The following is an 11,059-nucleotide window of genomic DNA, read 5'->3' on the forward strand; positions in this document are numbered from 1 at the left end:
TATGTCATGAATGTGACCATAAGATTGATCATTTGGCTTGAAAGCCAGAATCTTCACGCATGATAGCTCGTTTCTGAGAACACTTTTTCAAAATAATTACCGTACTACAAGTTTATTATTTTTCCTGGAAACTTGGTCACATATAATGACACAATGCGAAGGTTTTCCAATTTTTTGATATTTCTTGAATTTTTTATGCCCATTTCAAAATGCAGTCAAAACGGTGGGCTTGACCGTTCCTAGCCAGTGGTTGAATCTTGGAAAACTTTTGATGTTTCTCTGATTGAATAGATACTTATGTACCTAGAAATGATTTTTGGAAAAAATAAAGATCAAACTATGAGGCAGCCGCAGTTCAAATTTGACTCGCTTCCACCTGAATCAGCGAGAATTTGTCTTTTTCACCAGAGGTGGATACAAACTTTTACACCCAACTATTTTGTCAATTGTGCATTAAATATGGCCTAGTATTTTAGAAAAATGATTTGGTATGATTTTGCAACAAATATTTGGTAGGTCCTTCACAAAAAACCCTCATTTGGGGCACTCGAAAAATAGAAAATGAATTTTCCGTGCAAAGAAAATGAAAACTCCCTTAGGCAACATTGTTTGGAATTCCAATATGCACCCCTGTGCACAATATGAGATCATTTGAACAAACTATGCCATGAATGTGGCCATAAGATTGATCATTTGGCTTGAAAGCCATGAATCTTCACGCATGATAGCTCGTTTCTGAGAACACTTTTTAAAAATAATTACCGTACTACAAGTTTATTATTTTTTCTGGAAACTTGGTCACATATAATGACACAATGCGAAGGTTTTCCAATTTTTTGATTTTTTTTACGAATTTTTTATGCCCATTTCAAAATGCAGTCAAAACGGTGGGCTTGACCGTTCCTAACTAGTGGTTGAATCTTGGAAAACTTTTGATGTTTCTCTGATTAAATAGATACTTATGTACCTAGAAATGATTTTTGGAAAAAATAAAGATCGAACTATGAGGCGGCCGCTGTTCAAATTTGACCCGCTTCCAACTGAATCGACGGGAATTTGTCTTTTTCACCAGAGGTGGATACAAACTTTTTACACCCAACCATTTGGTCAATTGTGCATTAAATATGGCCTAGTATTTTAGAAAAATGATTTGGTCCAATTTTGCAACAAATATTTGGTAGGTCCTTCACAAAAAAACCTCATTTGGGGCACTCGAAAAATAGAAAATGATTTTTTTTCCTAAAAACTCATTCTCATAACACTTTTTAAAGATATTTGTCTTGTTTCAATTCGAAGTTTGGTAGTTTTCCTAAAAATTAGGTCACGTTTGCTGACACAATGAGAATTTTTTTTTTGAATTTCTCATGTCATAAAACTGTTTATATGATTCAACACCTTACTTTTAGTCGATTACGACCAATTTAGAAGGTCATAATGTGTACTGGGCTTCTGATTGGTCCATGGACATGTCACGCGGACCGTGCTCAAACGCCATCGGATGCTCTCGGATCCGACGGCAGCCCTTTCTCCCTCACCCCCTCCCCCTCTTTGTCTCAAAAAAAAGAAAATGAAAAAAGGAAACCCCCTCACCCTCTCACCCCACGAACCCTAGCGCTCCAGATCAGCCACCCACCTCACGCGCTCCCCCTCGTCTCCCACATCGCCGCCGCCACCCCTCCGATCCCATCCCTCCCGATTCAGATCCGACCCCGCCGCCCGCACCCGCGCCACCACCCGCTCCTCCTCGCCTCCTAGAGGACGTCCGCCGCTCTTCCTCCGCCCGTCCCCTCGCCCCCGCACTGGTACCACCGCCGAGCCCAGTTCCCCTCACTTCTTCGTCCAGGCGCCATCGCCATCAATCGATCTCCCGAGCAAGCGACCTTCCTCCCCCGCCGTCAAGGGGCCTCCACGAACCAAGGCCGGCGACGTCTACCGCGCGCCGGATCCGACACGAGGACGACGAGCAGGGAGCGGGCTTCCTCACTCTGCTCCTTCTCCGGTGACGACCTTCCCCTCCGTGCGCGCGTTCCAGCAGCGGGCTTCTCCTTCCGCTTGCTTTGCGTCGCGGAGCCGCGGAGGAAGACCCACGGGTGAAGAGGAAGCTGAAGCTGAAGCGTCTGATGCTTCTCGAAAAATTGATGCATTGTAAGTTGAAGCTGCGATTTTCCTTCAAAGTCCGTAAATAAATAGCATCAGTTAGGCTGGAGCAGATAGAGCACAGTAGAACCGAAGAACAGGGAGAATTACAGTTTCAGTGTCAGGCAGAGTAGTCTGATCAGCATTCTGGTCCATGACAGGTTTGATAGGAGCAGGAGGATGTGTATGTAGTGTGCTCTGTTTCTGTGCTATTATGAGCTGCAATTAACCATCGTCGAAGCGTTAAATGTTGATACATGAGTTGCTAGTCTCCATTTTTTTCCTTAACTGGAGCATATTACCGACTTGGTATGAAAACATGATTGTTGTCGTGGCAGATGGACCGGCGGAGGATCTGTACGGCATGTTCATCAACAAAGTCCGGCGCGAGCCCCCACCCGAGATGCTGGAAGAAGTCAGGGGGTGAGCGACCGATTTGGTGCCACCGAGACGCATCCATAGCAGATTTTCCTGCTGCTGCCTTCTAACTGTCGCTGAGCTGCCTGTGCAGGCTTACAAAGTGGGTGCCGTCGCTGGTTAAGATGACAAGAAGCTTTGTTGAGGAGAACATCAACAGGTCCCGGAAGAGGATGGACGTCGCTGCGTTGGACATGCTGCAGTTCCATTGATATGCTTGTGTGGCTTGCTGATATTTGGTATCGTAACGTGTTCGTACCATTTCATGAGCATTGCATCTTCATTGTCAGCGCAACTGGAAGGCATTCGATGGAATTCATTTGGAAATGGATCCCTGTTGATACTCAGTAGTGAATCTCCTGTCAAGTATATTGGACAATAAGTTCATCCTGATCATATGGAATGCTTGTTAATATGCTAGAGGGCCGAGTGCTCAGTGAAAACTTTGGTCCTTGTTCCATGATTTTGGAGATCAATGTCGTAGAGCCCTGTGCACTGTGTGTCCATGTTGCTTTCTTTTTGCTGTCGCGCTTTAGCTGGTCCATCAAACCTCTAGGTATCTTCCTGCTAGCATTGGGGGGAAGACGGGACATCTTCTTTTTTACTTGTTTTCCTTTTTGAAAAAAAATTGGAATGCTCGTTCACAGACAAAAGCATGCTGTACTGTGATAGAGTTGTGCCATTGTAATTAGTCTTAGATGAGTTCACAGACCCATGGACATCTGATTTGCCTTGCTAGGCGAAGAGGAAAACCAGGGCTGGAACTGACTGGAACATGATGATTTTGTTAGCCCACTGAAGAATTACCCAACACCTCAATACTCTGCCACACTATGTTGTGTTTCATTCTAGAATTTGTGCTCTAGAATGTTCATTCTAGAATCTGTTCATTTAGGAATATTTGCTATTCTGAATAGAAACTCATTTCCACATATGTTTTCTATGTTTATTATGTTCTGATTCTGGTAGATCCCGGCCATGAGCTTGAATCGCCAATCTGGGTGTCCAAATGATAGCAAAACCTAGGCTCTTGCATGGTTCTTGGATTTATTTTTAGCATATATTACCCATATCGAGACTGAACATGTGGCTTTCCTTCTCATCTACAGGAGAGTTATGTGCTGATTTTTTTGAAGAAGCTAGAAGTCCAAGACAACGACTTGCTTTATATGTTTGTTGTAATGCCGTATTTTCTGGGAATTTGGATGTATTGTTGATCTTGCTGAGAATTTGGTGTATATTTGCTTGCTGAACTTATTATTCAAATGCTAGAACATATGTACAAATCCTTGGAATATTATTTTATGTTTACTTGAAATGTATTCTTGGATTAAAAGTGGTCAAAAACAGAATATATTGGTATTGAATTAGGGTTGATTCTATGTTTGTGCTGTAAATTGTATTTGAAATAAAGAGGCATGGCCCAAATTAAAAACTGGCTGAAATGTCTATTGTACCAAATGAAAAACTGGTCGAAATGGCTACAGCCCAAAAAGAATTGGATCGCAAAGAGGCCAAGGCCCAAAAATTGGATCGCAAAAAGTCCAAGGCCCAAAAATTAAATGCACAGTAAAAATCGTGAGGCCCAAATTTAAAATGGACCGCAAAATGCCCAAAGCAGTTGACCAAAAATGGCAGGAAAAAATTATAAGTGGGCTGAATTAATGGGCTCGGCCCATATAAACACCGAATTGGACCGGGCTGATTCTTGTGCCACATTGGATTGCCACGTCGGATGCCTACGTGGCCTGGGGAGGCTGTTAGTGACCAAAACGAGACAGTAGGCATATTTTGGTCGTAAACGTCTACGACCTTCTCACAAAGAAGGTCGTGAATGTCAGTTTACGACGACCAGCTTTTGACCTTCTGTTTTTGGTCACAAAAAGGTCGCAAATGAAAAACAATGACCTTTCGGTGACCAATAGTCAAGGTCACAAGTTGACATATTTCTTGTAGTGAGCTGGACTAAACTTCTTACGAAGGAGTAAGGAATAATGTTGGGTTTACATGCTTGACCGTACCAATCCATGTGGATGGCAGCACTTGTAATAAGCTATTTTGAACTCGAAATTGTATGAGAGGTTAAAGGATGTAATAAGGAATCTATTCGTAAGGAGAATGCAACTTTGACGCATAAAAGTTCTGCTATTTCTCGGATGTAAATTATAACACGACATGTGTAGGAACAACGTCACCCAAAAGCGTTTTATTAGTGTTGCAGGTGAAGACCTCTTAAAGAGGAGTGAGAAAGACCGAGTGTTAGAATACGTGATTTACTTATCTACATATGGGGTAATAATTTGAGTACGGGATGGATTGATCACCATACCGGAGACTCTTATTATATACTTTTGTATGTTTGATGGGTTAATCAGAGAGATTTCAAAACCTAGTAGAGTGCCGGTACGACAAGCCTAAAACCATAGAATGGTAAGACGTGTTACCCCTGGAAATAGGCAATCGTGCCTAGCATAGGCTAAAGGGTGAGGAGTAAACCCGAAGATCTTCAAGGAGTTCCATTTGGAAGATATTCAATTCGACCACCATGAGAGTCTCGATAGTTATGTTTGGAAAAAAATGGATTCTGAGAAGACTTGTCTCAGGTCTAAATCACAGAAGCTCAATGAAGAATCATCATGGAATAAAGAGATTTTGGAAAGCCCCACAAGTTTGTTTTTAAGGGTGGTAGTACCCTAAGAACACCCTGGAATGATAATTGGGTAATACGACAAATCAGTAGAGACTCCAGAATTGTGCAAAAAGCCTCAGACAAAGGCATGCTGAAGAACTGGAATACACGGAATTGAATTAATAGAAGACATTCTCTCAAGACAGGAGGCAAAAGGATAAACCGCAAACCTTTAGATGATATGACCAAACCCTCGGGAAGTAACCCAAGGAACCCAAACCCTAACCTATTTCTTGCTAGCCTCTTCAAATCTCGGGGACGAGATTTCTTTTAAGGGTGGTAGTTTGTAATATCCCAAAATTTTCCAAATTTTGGAATGTTAATAATAAGATATTATTGAGAGAATTGCTATGATTTTCATGGGAAATTAAAACCTTTTGATTCATGTTCCAAATATTTCATCCAATTGCTTTTCTTTTGGACACCTATGAAATATTTTGAAACCACAAATAAAAAATGGAGTGGGAATAAATGACTTTCTCAAAATGTGGCGAATAAATATTTCATTTTAAGTTCTTTTGAATTTGGATTTCTATTTGAAGATGGATCTTATTTGGAGTTATAGTGTCATATAAATATTTCCAAATTACTAAATAAATAAATAAAAATGAGAGGACATAATATGACTTCTCCAGAACTATGATTGGAAGTATTTAATATTTCTTCTTTGGAATTTTTGGCATTCATAAGATACTAAGAACTATGTTGGTAAAATTATGAAGCCTATAGTGCATTATCGAAACATGTACGTACACAGAATTATTGCTTATTATTTATGAAACCACTTTTCCTAGGCCAGAAATAATCAATCAGAATATGTGAACATGTTTCTCAGATCTAAATAATAATTCTGAGAGAGCGAGCAATTTATTCATTGATTATCTAGCCTAATATTGTTATTAGTTATGCTTTCTCTCTATCAGCCCATCTAGCCCATCCATCTCTTCTATTGTTTTTTTCCTCTTTGCCCTTGGGCCACCTTTCCCACTAAGGCTCATTTCTCTTTCACTTAGCGCAGGCCCATGCGCTGGTCTTCGTCTACCTCTCTGTTCGTTCAATCTTCAGGAACACAGAGAGACAGGCATGACATCTCCACCTCTTCCTCTCCCTCTAGTGCTAACCACAGCCATCCTTTCAACTTGCCACCAACACGAAAATTAAAGAGGAATGTCAGGAGAACTCATTCAGGAAATTAAAACTCAACTTAGTTGCTTTAATTGGACGAACGGATCCGTGAAACGTTCCTGCACAAACAGCCATTAAAGGCCACGGTGAGCTCCCTTGATCCCCCCGTACCGACCCCCTCTTCGCTTATAAATAGGACCCCGGAAAGCACAACATGTCTCACCATCCCTAAGCCAGAAACCCCTCTCTGTGTCGCTCTCCTACGCGAACAATTGCTCTCCGACGAGGATTTCGTCGCGACCGAGCTACCCCAAACCCCAAATCCTCCACCTTTCTCTTTCCCTTGTTGATGCGCATCTCGGTGACCCCCTTTCCCTCTCTATTTCGCAGCAGGAGAACGAGAACCGCGAGGACCAAGGTTCACTGCCGCCGTGCGCAACTTCAGCCGCTTCTGTGGAGTGAAGGAGAAAGCTCCCGAGATCCTTACAGAGTCCATTGAATTCTCCATCACCATCTCTCCACCGTCCGCCACTCCTAATTCGCCAGAGCACGCCCGAATCACCATCTTCCTCATCACCGGCGACCAACTCCGGTGAGCTTCTCTCTTAATCCCGTAGTTCATTTTCAGGAAAATATCCAAACTTCGGAAATTCATATCTCCTAAACCATATGTCCGATTTTAACAAATAAGATATCCTTGGATTCGTTGGAACCTCTAGTTTATTATAAAAATATATAATTTCACTTTGAGTAAACTATAATTTAGTTTTTATTTAAATACGAAATTGGGTATTTCTGCTATATCTTTTATTCCGTAAATCATATAAAAATGTTTTATATATGGAAGTTGGACCTTAGGACCTAACCTTTCTGTTGGAACTGATGGATTAGTTTTCCAACATAGTTTAGATGCTGTTTTATCATCAACACCTTAATTTGACCTTCTTTGGTCATCGTTTAAAAACTTCGTTGAACTAAAAATTTAATCCTAGGATAAATCTCTTAGATTGATCCTTAGAAAACCTCTCTGGTCATTTGAACCACGACAAAAATCTAGAGTTGCAAGATTATGGATTTAATTCCTTTATCTCGAAACCTATGCCATACCATTGCCGTTTACCCAAGTCATATATTCCGAATAGTCTTGTGATAAATTTGTCGTATGAACTTGGTCTCACAACCCTCCAAACCATAATCCTCACTTAGTATCAATATTATCCGACCCTAGAACATGACTATGTCATATTTTCTTTCAAGACCACACCTGATCCTACACTACTAGGGAAAAGTCTATACACAGAATCTTACTAGTAGCGAGGGTTAAAAACCCTCGCTACTGCTACTTAGTAGTAGCGCAGGTTTTTAAACCTCGCTACTACTAAGTTGATAGCAGTAGCGCGGGTTTTAACCCTCACTACTACTAAGCGGTCTCTACCGTGCCCCCCGGGACATGCCATAGTAGTAGCGCGGGTTTTTAAAACCTCGCTACTACTAAGTTTGATAGCAGTAGCGTTGGTTTTTAGCCCTCGCTACTACTAAGTGGTGCCATAGTAGTAGCGAGGGGGTAAAAAACCGCGCTACTACTAAAGATCCCATTTTCAAACTCTACCCCCCGATCGCCTTTTCAGTTTAAAAAAAATAAAAGAAAATGATGAAAAGGTCAAAAAAATAAAAGAAAATAAGTTTCCCATGTGATATGTGGTCTAGTTGTTGGGAAAATTTGCAAATATGAATTTCGACTTTATTTGCAAAATCTCTCGAGAATTTGTAAAAATGTACATAACTTTTGCATACTAACTCGGATGAAAAAGTTTTTTATATGAAAAATCATCTACTCGAAAAGTTACGGGGCTTTTAAGATCTGGAGGCAAAAAGTTACGGGAACCCCGTTAAACATTTTTAAAATCCTCAAAAACCTAACAGAAAAAAAGTTACGGGGCTTTTAAAATCTGGAGGCAAAAAAATTCAGTTTTTTTAATTATTGTTAAATCTGGTCAAACTATGGTCAAACTAATTATTCAAGAATATTAGTGTTACTAAATAATTATTTTAGTTTTTTTGAATTTTGGTCAAATCTGGTCAAACTATGGTCAAACTAATTATTCAAGAAATATTAGTGTTACTAAATTTTTAGAACAATAGTTTCAAACTCAAACAGTGAAATGTGTGACTTCATGCTCAAGCTAAATTGCTGAGGTTAATAGGATTGACATCTTACTATTGTCACGAAAAAGACTTGGAAACGAGGGAGAATAGAACCCGGAAGTTAAGCGTGCTCAGGCTGGAGTAGTGAGAGGATGGGTGACCGTCCGGGAAGTTAGATGATTTGGAATGATGAGGGGTGATTAGAGATTAAATTGAGCAGCGATGAGGGGTGATTAGAGATTTGAGGTTAAAATAATTCAGAAATTTGAAAATTAGTGAAAAAAATCGATTTTTTTTTCAAAAAAAATTCAAAAAAAATCAGAGATTAGAGATTAGTAGTAGCGCGGGTTGGCACCCGCACTATTGCTAAAGGACGTAGTAGTAGCGCGGGTCGCACCCGCGCTACTGCTATACGTTAGCTGTAGCGCCTTATTAGTAGCGCCGGCCCCCGCGCTACTAATAGGCCCAAAACCCGCGCTGCTGCTAGGCTTTTCCCTAGTAGTGCTATATCAACCTTAACAATGCCCTAGAAATTATGATAGTGGCAACCGAATAATTGTGTTGTTATTTGGATCTTCATTTGGATTTTTATTGTATGTTGAATGCTTGCTTGCACCATTGTTATGTGAATGTGGATATGCCGAGCGTCTTACTTGAGTTATTTATCGCATTAGATTACAACGAGTGCGAAGGTAAATTCTACGAGGAGGTAGAACCTTGTTACTGCGAAACCAAAGGCAAGTTGCAAATTGATCGTGCTTTGACCTATATTTTCATACTATGCATATCTTTTTAAATTTTAATGCTATGCATGTTTTATAATGGTTTTGCAAAGTACTATTTATAGCTAGAGCCATAGGTTCAAGACTGACCACCATGCTTGGCCATGCTTGCATAAAATGGGTGGGATGAAAACAAAACTTATTTTAAACCTTTAAACTTGCCTCTTCTGGGGCAACGTTTTGTGAAAACTATTGAAAAACAAAACTATATATTATTTTACATCTATTCCCTAGGCGGAATGGTATTGACGGGAGCATCTACAAGTGATTGCGCCCATCGGGGTCTTGCAGTGAATGCGCCCGACTGGGATCTTGCACACAGGTTTTTGGTGGGGACCGCCGTCCAGGGGAATGAGATCTTCCAAGTACGGTTTGATGTAGCTTCCAGTACAGCCACATGCTACTATGGGCTCTGGCTTAGCTTAGTACTAAAGGGAAACCCTTACCTCAGGACCGCCATCGGAGAGGGGCTTTCATTGCCTAAGTTGCGGGCGGCTTGGTCAAGTATAGGGGGCTGTTACGGAAAGGCTTCGTCACAATCTCCTCCTAGTCATACACCCAAGTGTGTAATGATAAACGGGGTTGGTTGTGTCTTGTGGGGAACGTGTACGACCTCTGCAGAGGGTTTAACCTAATCGATTAGCCGTGCCCCCGGTTACGGGCAATTTGAGCAACTGAAGACTTGGAACGAAGAAGAATCTCCCCTCTCTTTTCTAAAAATCTGTTTTAAGGGTTAAAGTTGAGGAATGAGCACAGTGAATGTGTTTCACTTCAACCTATGTATGTTTTTTAACTATGTTGGAGACTGAGCACTGGTGCATATATCCAAGTGTCTCGCTCCTACTTTTTATACTAAAAACTATTTCTGTTCCAAAAGTAGTTTACAAAATTTAGCATAGGAGAAAATTGGCTTTATGCAAAGGAAACCTCCACCAATATTTACCCTGCATATATATTCTGTTAAACTTTCCTTCGTGACTTGCGAGTACATTCCACGTACTCACCTGCACCTGTCATGTGCAGATCTTGACAGATTAAGAGACGATAGGGTTATGGTCTACACTCAACGATCCCAGTGGCGTTGATGGAGCCTAACTTAGTGACTACGTATAATTCCGTTGTATTATCTACCAGCTTGAGCTGTGCCTAAGGTATGATTTGTATATATATCTGGATCTACCGTTGTAGTAGAATGATGTATGTCTTACTGATATTCCTTTTTGTTACTGTGTGTGCTAGCTATGATCCAGGGATAGCACAGTAAGCATGGAGACTTGGATTTTACCAAATCCGGGTCGTTACACACTATGGGTAACATCACACATACCAAAGACAAGATGAGTCTACAACCTAGTATATGAAGTGTTTCATTAAACCACACATATGTTACTCCACAGTAGAGCAAGTACAATAGGATGACGTAGATGGGTTGTAAGGCTTTAAATATTGTATTTTTGATGAGTTGTAAGGGAGAGAAGAGGGCTACTGATTAACAGCCGACTATAGCACACGCTCGTAGATAATATGTGAGAGAGGAAGTTGGACCATGTATGAACAAAGTAGTACATATTTACAAGTAACTATTATACTTGCTGGCTATAAGATAGGGTGTAGATGACGTGGCAAAATCATATAGCCAGCAGCCGGCTATACTTTTAACCATGCTTGTATAGAGGTAGCAACATTTTTTTAGAAAAAGAGGAAGACCCCCGACCTCTGCATCTGGACAATCCATACAACCATTTTATTAATTATTGAACAAGAC

General features: G+C 40.8%; 1 long non-coding RNA gene across 1 annotated transcript; it reads left to right on the forward strand.

Annotated features, from left to right (window-relative positions):
• The first annotated feature begins 1,581 nt into the window (after positions 1–1,581).
• On the forward strand, positions 1,582–3,057 carry LOC125523943 (uncharacterized). The gene is made up of 3 exons (XR_015611682.1): positions 1,582–2,145; positions 2,475–2,559; positions 2,648–3,057. It is a non-coding gene; the product is annotated as an uncharacterized LOC125523943 (long non-coding RNA).
• The last annotated feature ends 8,002 nt before the right edge of the window (positions 3,058–11,059 follow it).

The sequence above is a fragment of the Triticum urartu genome, chromosome 7A, assembly GCF_056163025.1.
Source record: "Triticum urartu cultivar PI428250 chromosome 7A, HENAU_Tu73, whole genome shotgun sequence".
Classification (NCBI taxonomy): Eukaryota; Viridiplantae; Streptophyta; class Magnoliopsida; order Poales; family Poaceae; genus Triticum; species Triticum urartu.